The following is an 11,488-nucleotide window of genomic DNA, read 5'->3' as shown; positions in this document are numbered from 1 at the left end:
TAGTGGCCTTGGTCCTCTTCCCAAAAATAAGCGGGAAGGGATCCCATAACGGCCAAATTCGAAGGGAGACAACTAGTACAAGTTATCCTGACAAAAGTGGTCTTCGCCTACAAAAGCCTCTGGAGGTGAAGCTGCGGTGAGCTCCGTGATGACCTCTGTCCTACCGTCCTGGTGGTCTAGGTCTTCTTTCACCGAAATGGAAACCTTTGCTTGATTCCTCAGGACCCTGCGCCTGCTCTTGCCTCCTTAGCACCAAAGAGCAAACTGGTACACTGTGCCCACTGGCACCCTCCTGGCCTTGGTCGTCATGGCTCACGTCATGCGAACCTCGCGAGGCCGCCCCCAGGGAGGTCTTGCCGTCGTTCTCCTCGCGAGGCTTGGCCCCTCGTGAGGGTCTTGGGGTTTTTTACGCTGAAGCTAGGCCGTACCGGCCCGTCGACGGAGCCACGTCGTGGGCCGCACGCAGGCAAGACTAGGTACCCCCGTTCCTAGGACGCCGACAGCCGTCTCCGTTACCGGCCTAGCTCGCTGGGTCCCTTGAGCCTGTCTACATGTCGGCCTCGGTCGGGCCGCACGTGCTGCACCCGCCAGCGATGCACCCGACCATGCAGTTTAGTGGGTCCTCGAGCTCCGCCGAGCCGTTCGCAGCATCGACGGGCCCTTGTTCCGGGGCGGTGCCCTGATGCCCGCCTACTCGGCCCCATCATCCTCGCTGCTCCATGCTGACGAGGCGCACCCGTCCATCACCCACGTCCAGACAGCGCCGAGATTCTGCAAGCTGGACTTCACGACTTACGACGGCACCGTCGACCCCCTAAATTGGCTCAACAATTGCGAACAATTTTTCAGGGGACAGCGCACGCTCGCGTCCAACCGCACCTGGATCGCCTCGTGTCATCTCTGAGGAGCCACGCAGATGTGGTACTATGCCCTCGAACAAGACAAGGGCAGCATGGCACCATGGGAGTTCTTCCACGATTGTTCCTCTTGCGCTTCAGTCTGCCTATATGCGGGAGCTATCTGGCGGAGCTTGGGCATCTTCCATTCCTTACCTCGGTGCAAGACTTCGCCGACCGCTTCCAGGCACTGGCGTGCCACGCCCCCAGCATTTCGGCTCCTCAGCGGGCTGAGCTCTTCGTCGGCAGCCTACCAGACCACATCCGCGTGGACGTGGAAATGCGCAGGCCACATGACCTCCAGATGGCCATGTAAGACGCCTGCACATTCGACCGTCGCGCGGTGGCCATCCAGCAGGCTCCACCACCCCGGGCCGCTGGGCCGTCACCCTGGCTGGAATTTCCCGCGTAGGGTTGGCCTGCTAGTCTTCCGCGGCGCCTCTCCCCGCGGTTGCGGCATGCCTGTTCCACCTGGCCACGTCTGCCCATGACTCTTCTACCTGGATGCTTTAGACTACATTGAGGAGGACCCCGCCGCCGCCGGGCTCGGCGACTAGCCCGGCCCAGTTGACATGGAGGTGATTGGCGACCGTTGATCTTCCCTGTCTTCTAGCTCCAAGACGAGCTATTTGTGCAAGCGGGGGCAGATGTTATCACCGACATATTAGGGGCTTAGCCGAGTTAGTTGTGGCCCACTTTATCTTATCGTTATTTGGGGCTTATCCCAATCATCTTATTAGGAGGATTATATAAACTTGTGTAAGGACCCGTTTTGAGATTAAGCAAGAAGCAATGATATTTGCTCGGCTTCATTAGGGAGCCGAGAGATCTAACCCTAGCCACCGCCCCTGCTCTCTCTCTCTCTATCTATCTCTCTCTTTCTCTCTCTCTCTCTCACTCTCTCTCTCTCTCTCTCTCTCTCTCTCTCGCACGCGCGCACGCCCGCACGCAACGACGGCACCCCAGCGCTAGCGACCATGCCTTCCTCCACGCCATACCTCCTTCCACCCCTACAACCTGAGACCACGCCCTGGTAGCGATCTGGTTCCTACTAGTTTTGGTCTCTCTTTGATTTGGATTATTGTGCTATTTTCAAGTGCTCTGAAAGTCATATTGTAACTTCCACCCCCATACTTGTTCCTCTTGCTCCAAAACCTCACCAAATAATCATGCCATCTGTAGGACATAACAATATTTTCTTACAAAAATAATTTGTCCAAAAAGTATTTTCTAAATTAGGTTTTCAAAAACCCCCTAAATAGAGACCTGAACTACAAGTACTTAATTTATGGTGTGAAACATAAGCAAAAATTATATTTGACTCCTATTAGCTATAGGACTCCTAAAAACCACAGAAATATTATTTTAAACATTATTTTGCTATTCTATTTTAAGGCATTTTCTTAAGTTCATAAATGGTCTTTAATAGGTTAAAATTATTTTGATGTTTCTAAAATATATGAGAAACTTTAGGGAAACTCTGTGCACATATAGTGTCCATATACATCAGTTAAATCCCTCGAAAACCATTTTTGGATATATCATGCTTTTGAAATATTGGTCAAATCCCTCAAAAACCATTTCTGGATATATCATGCTTTTGAAATATTTACAAAGGAAATATTCTCCAATAAATCTAAGAAAAATCTATCATGTGACAAATTCCCTATTTGATGATATTGCCAAGCTTCATGTCTTTGAGAGCAAGATAACCTCATCAAAACCCCTTTTGTCCATTTCCATATTTGAACAAATTTGCACTATCAAGTTTATCCGAACTTTCTCAAACTTGGTACACATGCTAAAATGATCCAATAATTCATCTAGAACATGTGGTTCATCAAGGAGAACAAGTTAACTTGATCAAAGCTTGTCAAAACCATTGTCGGATTGTGGGTTCCGGCAAACCCTTGAGGTTTGAACTCTGGGTGCGCACGAAGATCTCTCCGTAGCTCCCTCTGACAACGATCTCAAGGCCTACCTTACCGAACCCAAGGAACAGGAGATGCGAGAGATTATACTGGTTCGGGCCACCATTGTGGTGTAATACCCTACTCTACTGTTGTCGCCCGTCCTCCCCGGCCGCGCTTCTGGTCGGCAGAGGTACTGCCGGAGTTCGTCATGTGGTCGGAGAACCCGACCGGCACCTGGCTTCAGCTTCCGTGCTCCTTTGCAGGCGAGCTGCCGGCCACGGGTCCTGGCGGCCTCTGGCTGCAGGCCGACGACTGCTGCACCAAGGCTTCGTGGGTCACGGTGGATGTCTCCATCACGGGCAGCATAGCCCTGGCTAGCGGCTGGCCGACATTTGCCCGCGCGCGTGGGCTGAGCAGGCGGTGCACCCTCCACTTCAAGTACGATGGTGCCGCGAGCCTCTTCATGAGGGTGTTCGTGGAAGGTGGTCGCCGCGTCGGGTGCTGACATGAAGACAGCGAGGGTGACAAAGTGCTCGGCCTTGGTGACGGCCGTGATGAGGACGAGGGTGGACTCGCCCCAGGCGACGGTCGCGGCTCGTTCGGCAACGGCAGCTCATCCTCCAGAGAAAGCTCCAGCAGTGGCGGCTATGACCACCCGCCGCATCGTCGGGCTCGCTTCAAGGATGGTGGCGGGTCGTCCCATCATCGTGCCCCAACGAAGAGCGAGGAGGGCTTTGGCTGAGCCGGGGGGGAGGGGGGCGATCCTTGTGAGTAGCCATGCCATTGGAGCCGCTTTTGCCTGTCCTTTCCTTTCCTCCTACATTACAAGAAACAATTATGTGGCCCTATGAGGGCATGTAATGAACCATAATTTCCATGCCACTTGTGTTATGTTCGTTGTTCCTGTGTTGTGTTATGGCGTTCGTTCTTCATGTAGACATAGAGGGATAACTCCTTGACGCGCCCAGGGTAATTTCCTATATCATGAGGGCACGCCCACTGGCACCTAGTGAGCCCTCCTTGCTGCTGGCTTAGGACGTCCGTCGGGTGCCTTATCCTTCCTTGCGTGAGGCCTCATGATCATGGCCTAGCGCACCATGTCGCGGTACTCGTGGGCCACAGACATAGAGGGGTGCGCCAATCCATGAGCTCAATCGAGGGTGCCTCGCGAAGGTGAGGCACTAGAAAAAAAGACACATCCGTGACATATTGGGTTGAACGAAAAAAAAATTCTGTCATACTTATGACACTTCTATAACGATAGTTGTGACAAAACCCGGTGTCATCATCGATGCGGTGGGGTCCTACTTCTATGACAAAAAATCATGATAGAAAATGGGCTTTTCGTCTTGGGTAGGCCGGAGACGCAGCTGCATGACATTCTTTGGGCCGTCCATGACGAAAAAACCATGGTAGAAGCGAGGGCGAGGAAAATACGGGGGAGTTCCCGGTTACGGTGGGTGGTCGGGGGCCGAGCGATGCGTGTTTCTCTCGTACGTACGCATCGTGTGTGTGAGGCGTTGCGCTCTAACTGAACCCGAGCGTTGGGCTCTAACTGAACCCGAGCGATTACACTGCAGGCTACGCGTTACTGAACCCGAGCGATCGATTGTTCCCTTGGTGGTAACTGAACCCGAGTGATTCCTTCGCTATTGCTGCTAACTGAAGCTGATCGATGCTGCCTCTGGATTATCAGCGAGCGTTGTTGGGGCGTTTGGATGAAGAGTTCTCGGTGGGGGGTTGGATGAACAGGACCACGTTGTAGTAGAGGCCGTTGCTGCTGGATGAGGAGTACCCCGATCGATCGAGCCGGTGGATGAACATGACCCCGTGGAGGCTGGATGAATAGGACCCCGTGGAAGGCTAGATGAACAGGACAACCCCGTAGAGGGCTGGATGAACAGTAGTCAGTGGAGGGCTAGATGAACAGTAGCCCATGCAGGGGTGGTTGAACAGGACCCCGTGGAGAGGGCTGGTTGAACAGTAGCCGGTGGAGGAGCGCGTGGTGGAGGCTGGATGAATAGGAGCCCGTGGATGAACAATCGCAGGTGGAGGCTGGAGGAGGTCGACGGTGGATGAACATTAGCCCGTGGGGGTTGGAGGAGGTCGACGGTGGAGATGAACAGTATCCCGTGGAGTCCCGTTTTGCGGTACGCCACACCCCTCGGATGAACAGGACCCCATTTCGACCGTAATGCTCCAACACAAGTCCGTTTCCTCCGTTTTGCGGTACACCACACCCCTCCCGATCAACAGGACCCTGTTTCGACCGTTTTGCGGTACACCAGACCCCTCCCGATGAACAGGATCCCGTTTTAACCATGGTCGGTCGAACACAAGGCCGTTTCCTCCGTTCTGCGGTACGCCAGGCCTCATTTCCAACGGTTGTTCCGTCCAAGCCGGTTGGATCCCGATGAACAACATGCGTTCTGTTGCCTCCCCATGACCACGACGACGACGCAGTTTCCCCGTTCCGACAGCCATGTACATGATCCCTGGCTGTACGTATGCGCGAGTAGGCGTTCGAGACCCCGCCAATATGTATGTACGTGGTCGTATTTTCTTTCTTGCACCCTGGACGCTGTATGTACGTCTACATGCTATGTGCGCGCCTCTACTACGACACACGCGCGCCTCTACTACGACACGTGACCTTGCTTACACGGCCACGGTTCATCGCTGCAGCCTGTAGACAGACCGATCGTATGTACATACACGTTCATGACCAGAATGTCAACGCTACATACACCTTGACCAGGTGGGTCCTGACTGTCAGGAACTTCCTTCTGTGCGAAGATGTAGCTAGTGGGTCCTAGCAGTCAGGGGGTGAATAATTTTTTTGCCTATCATATGGACACACTTCGTTGCATGCGAAGATATAGCTGGTGGGTCCCAGCAGTCAGAGGGGAAACATTTTTTTCACGAAATACGGTGGCCCATCCAGTGGGTCCCTGCTGTCAGGTGGAGGAATCATTATTTTCTGCGTAATAAGGAGGCGCTTCCTTGCTGCGGCCGTGGACCCAGCTGTCAGCATCTCCACGTACAGTACTCTTCCGATGGAAGTCGTTCGTTGACCACATTGACCACGCCGCACCGAGAGCACCAGGGCAGTGGACGAGGTCGAGGCGTAGGAAGGGGATGACATAGAGTCGTGGAAGACGCGGCAGTGGATGCCCACGCGGAGGGGAGTACGTGGGTTGACTGCTTTGGCTGCGCGGTGAGGCTGTCGTTGCCGGAGAATAATAGGAGGTGTGGGTGAGTATAGAGGGATGGCATGTCCGGCGGTGGCAGCACAACTGGACACGGGAGGCAGGAGCAGGCGGCACGGCCGATGCTTGTTTGGGCGGCAGGAGCACGAAGACCAGAGGTTGAAGAATCACTACAGTCATTGGATGGATATCGTACGGTCACTGGAGCTAGAATCGTTCATATTGACTAAGTTGACAAAGCCCTCCATCCCCGTCATCTTAGTAGACCCACAAGTCAGCCTCCCACTATGATGGGTCCCAGCTAGCAGGGGGAGTATTCATTTTTTGTCCGTAATAACGAGGCACTTCCTTGAATGCAAAGATATAGTTGGTGGGTCCGACCTGTTAGCGGGGGGGGGACGTTTTTTTCGCGAAATACAGAGGCCCTTTCGGTGGGTCCTAGCTGTCAGGTGGAGGAATCAATATTTTGCACCCAAGAATGAGGCATTTCCTTGCGTGCGGCCATGGACCCAGCTGTCAGCCTCTCCACGCACAGTCTACTTCCGATGGCTGTCGTTCGTTGACCACGTTGACCACTCTGCGCCGAGCGCATCCAAGGTGGTGGACGACGGCGAGGCCCCAGACAGCAATGAGCTGGATATAGGAAGACGCGGGAGTAGAGTCGCAGACGGAGAGGTGTAGGAGGGTTAACTAGTTCCGGTGCGGTGTGGTTCGGCAGTCGGTGGAGAAGAACTGGAGGTGTGGAGGGGTGGAGAGATGGCCTGGCCAATGGTGCGGTAGCGCTTCAAAGCGAAGCATGCTAAGCAGAGCTGCTAGCAGCAGGAGGCGGGAGCAGGTGGCGGGAGGAAGAAGACGAGAGATTGAAGATGGATGTCGGTCGTTGGATGTATATCCAACGGCTAACGATGTCAGAATCATTTGTTGACTAAGTTGACAACGACTTGCGTTGGCTTCGACCTATTGGCCCACATTTCAGCCTCCCAAAATGTGGCATGTATTCAACCTACTTTTTTCCGGAATTTACAGTCAATTTGATCTCTTTATTTAGAATTACAGTCCATTTACTGGGCTGGGTGAACAAATAATGTAGCGTCCATGCGGCCATTTGCACTTTCTCGATATACACGATTTTCCTGGCCTGATTCTAATTATAATGTTGGGTTGGGCGCAGCAATGTTATCAAAAAATAAACAGGTGCTGAGCATTTTGTTATAAAAATATTGAAATAATAAGTGATTTATTATTACATTGGTCCTTAAATCTTGCCAAGCTTTTGTACACAATCACCAGGATTTTTGTTGCCAAAAAATCCAGGAATTTATTGTTAAGAAATTATTTTTATAAGTTAATAAGATGTGGAATATTGTTTTCTTACATATGTAAGTATCTGTTAAATATATGATGACAATAAAAATAATATATAATAAAATATAAAATAATTTAAATCTATATAATATAGTTAGAAGGGAAACATAAGTTGGACCAGGCGTTCCTATTCTTATATAGAAAAATAGAACAGACTTCTGCGTTTCTTCATAAAAATACATAAATTGGGTTGCCAATGTTTCAGGAAAAATAAAACCTCGGATGGGAGGTCCATAGGCCGGTCGATACATGACGGCCCTGAAAAAATACAAAACGGCATGTCGTAGGCTGGGCATGTTAAAAAAGAAATCCTAGACGGGGCAGCCCAAAACCCAGCTGATACTTGCTGCCCCAGTGATAATAAATGATACTTGCCAGCTCCCCGGCTTCGTTCTGAATTTATCTCCTATAGTAACTATGTTGAAGAACCTAAAAGAATGTAACTATGTTGACAAACCCATGGGCCCCAACGTCAGTATAGCATTAGGAGGTAGTATTTTTTCGATGAGGCACTTGCTTGCGTACGGCCATAGACCTGGTGGGTCCCGACTGTCCGCCTCTCCATGTAAAGTTCTCTCTGGATTCCTCTTGTTTGGTCAGCATGTTCACAACGACAGACAATGGCGTCGCAGCGAGCGCACAAAGGTGCAGGAGGAGATCAGACCACCTGAGCCAGTGCCCTATTTGTAACGAAAGTACTGAACTAGCATAGTGGCCAAGTGACACTACCTGACAGGCAACAGCTCTTCCGCCTGGGTTCGATTCCACCTGATGCAGGGAAAATATCTCCAAATTTTTTGCCTCTACCATTATTGACATGTGGGTCCCCATTGTCATCTATGCACACCACGTCCAACACTTGCCAAAATTTTGTCCCTTGTTTTCTCTGTTTTTCGCACACTCGACATTGTGTGGGCATTTTGAAAATAGCATACCTTTTTGACTGTGCATCATATGAAGATATGCTATGAATGAATGTTGATCAGCATGATGTTAACTGGCTGGTAGTTCCATTTTCGATCATGAATAAAACTTCCAACATGATGTTAACCCTATTTGAAAAGGCCGTGTTAATATAAATGCTCTCCTCTGAAAGATGCAGTTTCTTATCTGAAACTGAACTTGCAGTTTCTTATCTGAAACTAAAACTTGCAGTTTCTTCTCTGAGAATCACATTGTCTGCACTTTTATACTCCTATGAAACTACATTTTTAAGTGCTAAAAATAGATCTCTAGAATTCATAAAATACTTCATATGCTCAATACTACAAATTTGAAATTCAAAAGACATTCATATCTGAAAGGACTCTCAAAATACACAACACAAAACAGAATTCACAACCTGCAAATACTGACAACCCTAAGCTCCTCCTAACAATTCACAACCTACCCGACTATTGGGCTGGGCAGACAGTCCCCTCCAATTCCTCAGCGGTAGACAGCCACCCCGTGAGACGGTGTGAACGGCGAGGGAGAGGATGGCGGGGAAGTGTCATCGGGCCAACTGTTTTTATCCTCTTGAAGTTGGGTTCGGTCGACGAAGACTCCACTGGCTCGCTTTGGCTCGATCCTTCAATATCTGGTGGATGCTCATCTGGGATCGATACTCCCACCACCGCTCCCTCACGATCGGATTCGGTGAATCTGTTTGCTCCGTGGCCCAGAGGAGCAGCTCTATGTACTCCCGCGTGACTCCCTTCGGGAGTATCGCCGCCTTTTCGCTCTGTTGCAGATATTTGGCCATGGATATCGCCGTCGCCACTAGTTAGTCCTTGTTGTCAAACCAAGACTGCATATCCAACATCCTAGGTAGCTTCACAGGGTCGCCATCTGCGATCCTCACGTATCGGTTGTACTCCTCCACTATCTACTTCTCCACAGCACCTTCACTCGCCGACGGTGGTTTTTGAATGGAAGAGGAGAGGAGCAGCGCAGGTTTTGGATTAGAATGGGAGAGGAGCGACGCTGGTTTTGGATTGGAACAGGAGAGGAGTGGTAGTGGTTTTGAAATGGAAGAGGAGAGGAGCGGCACTGGATTTAGATTGGAACAGGAGAGGAGCAGCGGTGGTTTAAGAGGAGAGGAGCGGCGCTAGTCTTTGAAGTATTTTTTGTTTTGCGTATTTTGGGTCAAAGTTTGACCACGTACTATATTTCACAAGGAAAATGTGAATGCATGTCACCAAAAATTGTATCGTTTGGTTCGTATCTGAATGTACTTTCAAATTATATTATTTGTGCAATGTATAACATATATTTTATTTGTGAAAATCATGGTCAATTATGACCCAGAATAAAAGGGAGACTAGTTAATGTGGGGTCACTCTCTTAATTGAAGGGGTAAATTGATTTTGATTTTGATCCAGTCACAGCGCGCCGGACCTCTCATCCCATCCCAAATCGCTGTCGCGCGCTCCTCTCCCTCTTCTCCATTGCAAAACCACCTCCTCTCCTCTCCATCATCTCTATTCCAAAACCACCACCTCCTTGGACGAGGATCCCCTGACGTAGCCCATCCCGCCATTGAGACAATGACACATGGGTCCCACCAGGCGCGGGCCAACCAGTCAGCGACCGAAAGGCAGGGAAACCTCTCCTCTCCATCATCTCCATTCCAAAACCACCATCTCGCCTCTCCCTCTTCTCCATTGCAAACCCCCCTCTCCTCTCCATCATCTCCATTCTAAAACCATCGTCTCGCCTCTCCCTCTTTTCGATAGCAAGACCACAGTCTCTCCTCCCATGTTCCAAAGCTAGCACCGGACCACTTAGAAGGACATCTATGGTTTGACAAAGAGGAGATCGTCGGTGGCGACCAGGCAAAGTTAGCGAGGTTGAAGGAGATCCTTACTTGGTTTGACAATGAATGGGAGATTTCGAAAGAGCGAGATAGCGGCGATGAGGGCAGTGATGTACTCCTCGGCGGCTGTCACGCTGCAGTCCTTCAAGTTCATCAATATCTCATCTGGGCGACGGAGCAGACAGATTCGCCCGAGGCGGAAGTAAGGCGGAGGTGGTGGGCGTACAGGTCAAAGGTCGGGCACCTAGAGGATAATGAATCGATTGAGTACAGTGTGCCATTCGTGAGGGAGCAGAGCCAACCGGAGCCACATGAGTATTCGTTCTACCACCGCAAGAGGAGGTCGGATGGCGCGATGTTGCTTCCCCGCCATTCTCCATGGTTCCCTCGACGCTTGCCTCATATCAACGGCGTCGGTAGGGTTTAAGGTAAGCTTTACAATAACCTAATCTTCCATCTGCTCATGTGTGGGAGTCCTGGATTAGGGGGTCTCCGGACAGCCAGACTATATCCTTTGGCCGGACTGTTGGACTATGAAGATACGAGATTGAAGACTTCGTCCAGTGTCCGGATGGGACTCTACTTGGCGTGGAAGGCAAGCTAGGAAATACGGATATGTATATCTTCTCCTTTGTAACCGACCTTGTGTAACCCTAGACCCCTCCGGTGTCTATATAAACCTGAGGGTTTTAGTCCGTAGGACAACATACAATCATACCATAGGCTAGCTTCTAGGGTTTAGCCTCTTTGATCTCATGATAGATCTACTCTTGTAATACTCATATCATCAAGAACAATCAAGAAGGACGTAGGGATTTACCTCTATCAAGAGGGCCCGAACCTGGGTAAAACATCGTGTCCCCTGCCTCCTGTTACCATCAGCCTTAGACGCACAGTTCGGAACCCCCTACCCGAGATCCGCCGGTTTTGACACCGACATTGGTGCTTTAATTGAGAGTTCCACCGTGTCATCACCATAAGTCTCAATGGCTCCTCCGATCATCGCTAGCGATACGGTCCAGGGTGAGGCTTTCCTCCCCGGACAGACCTTCATATTCGGCGGCTTTGCACTGCGGGCCAATTCGCTTGGCCATCTGGAGCAGATTGAGAGCTACGCCCCTGGCCATCAGGTCAGATTTGGAAACATGAACTACACGGCCGACATCCACGGAGACTTGATCTTCGACGGACTCGAGCCCATGTCGGATGCGTCATACAGTCTTGACGAGCATGACGTAACTCTGCCGTCGGATAGTATTCGGGAGAGCGCATCTGCAGATACTCCGTGCATCAATCCGGAGCAAGTCG

At 50.8% G+C, this 11,488-nt stretch overlaps 1 pseudogene; it reads right to left on the bottom strand.

Moving 5' to 3' along the window:
• Positions 1-703: 703 nt before the first annotated feature.
• Positions 704-11,488, bottom strand: part of LOC147975448 (uncharacterized) — a 64,192-nt pseudogene continuing 53,407 nt past the window's right edge.

Source organism: Triticum urartu, chromosome 4A (assembly GCF_056163025.1).
Source record: "Triticum urartu cultivar PI428250 chromosome 4A, HENAU_Tu73, whole genome shotgun sequence".
Classification (NCBI taxonomy): Eukaryota; Viridiplantae; Streptophyta; class Magnoliopsida; order Poales; family Poaceae; genus Triticum; species Triticum urartu.
Note: the sequence above shows the minus strand (reverse complement) of the source record. Positions and strands in the feature narration are given on the sequence as shown.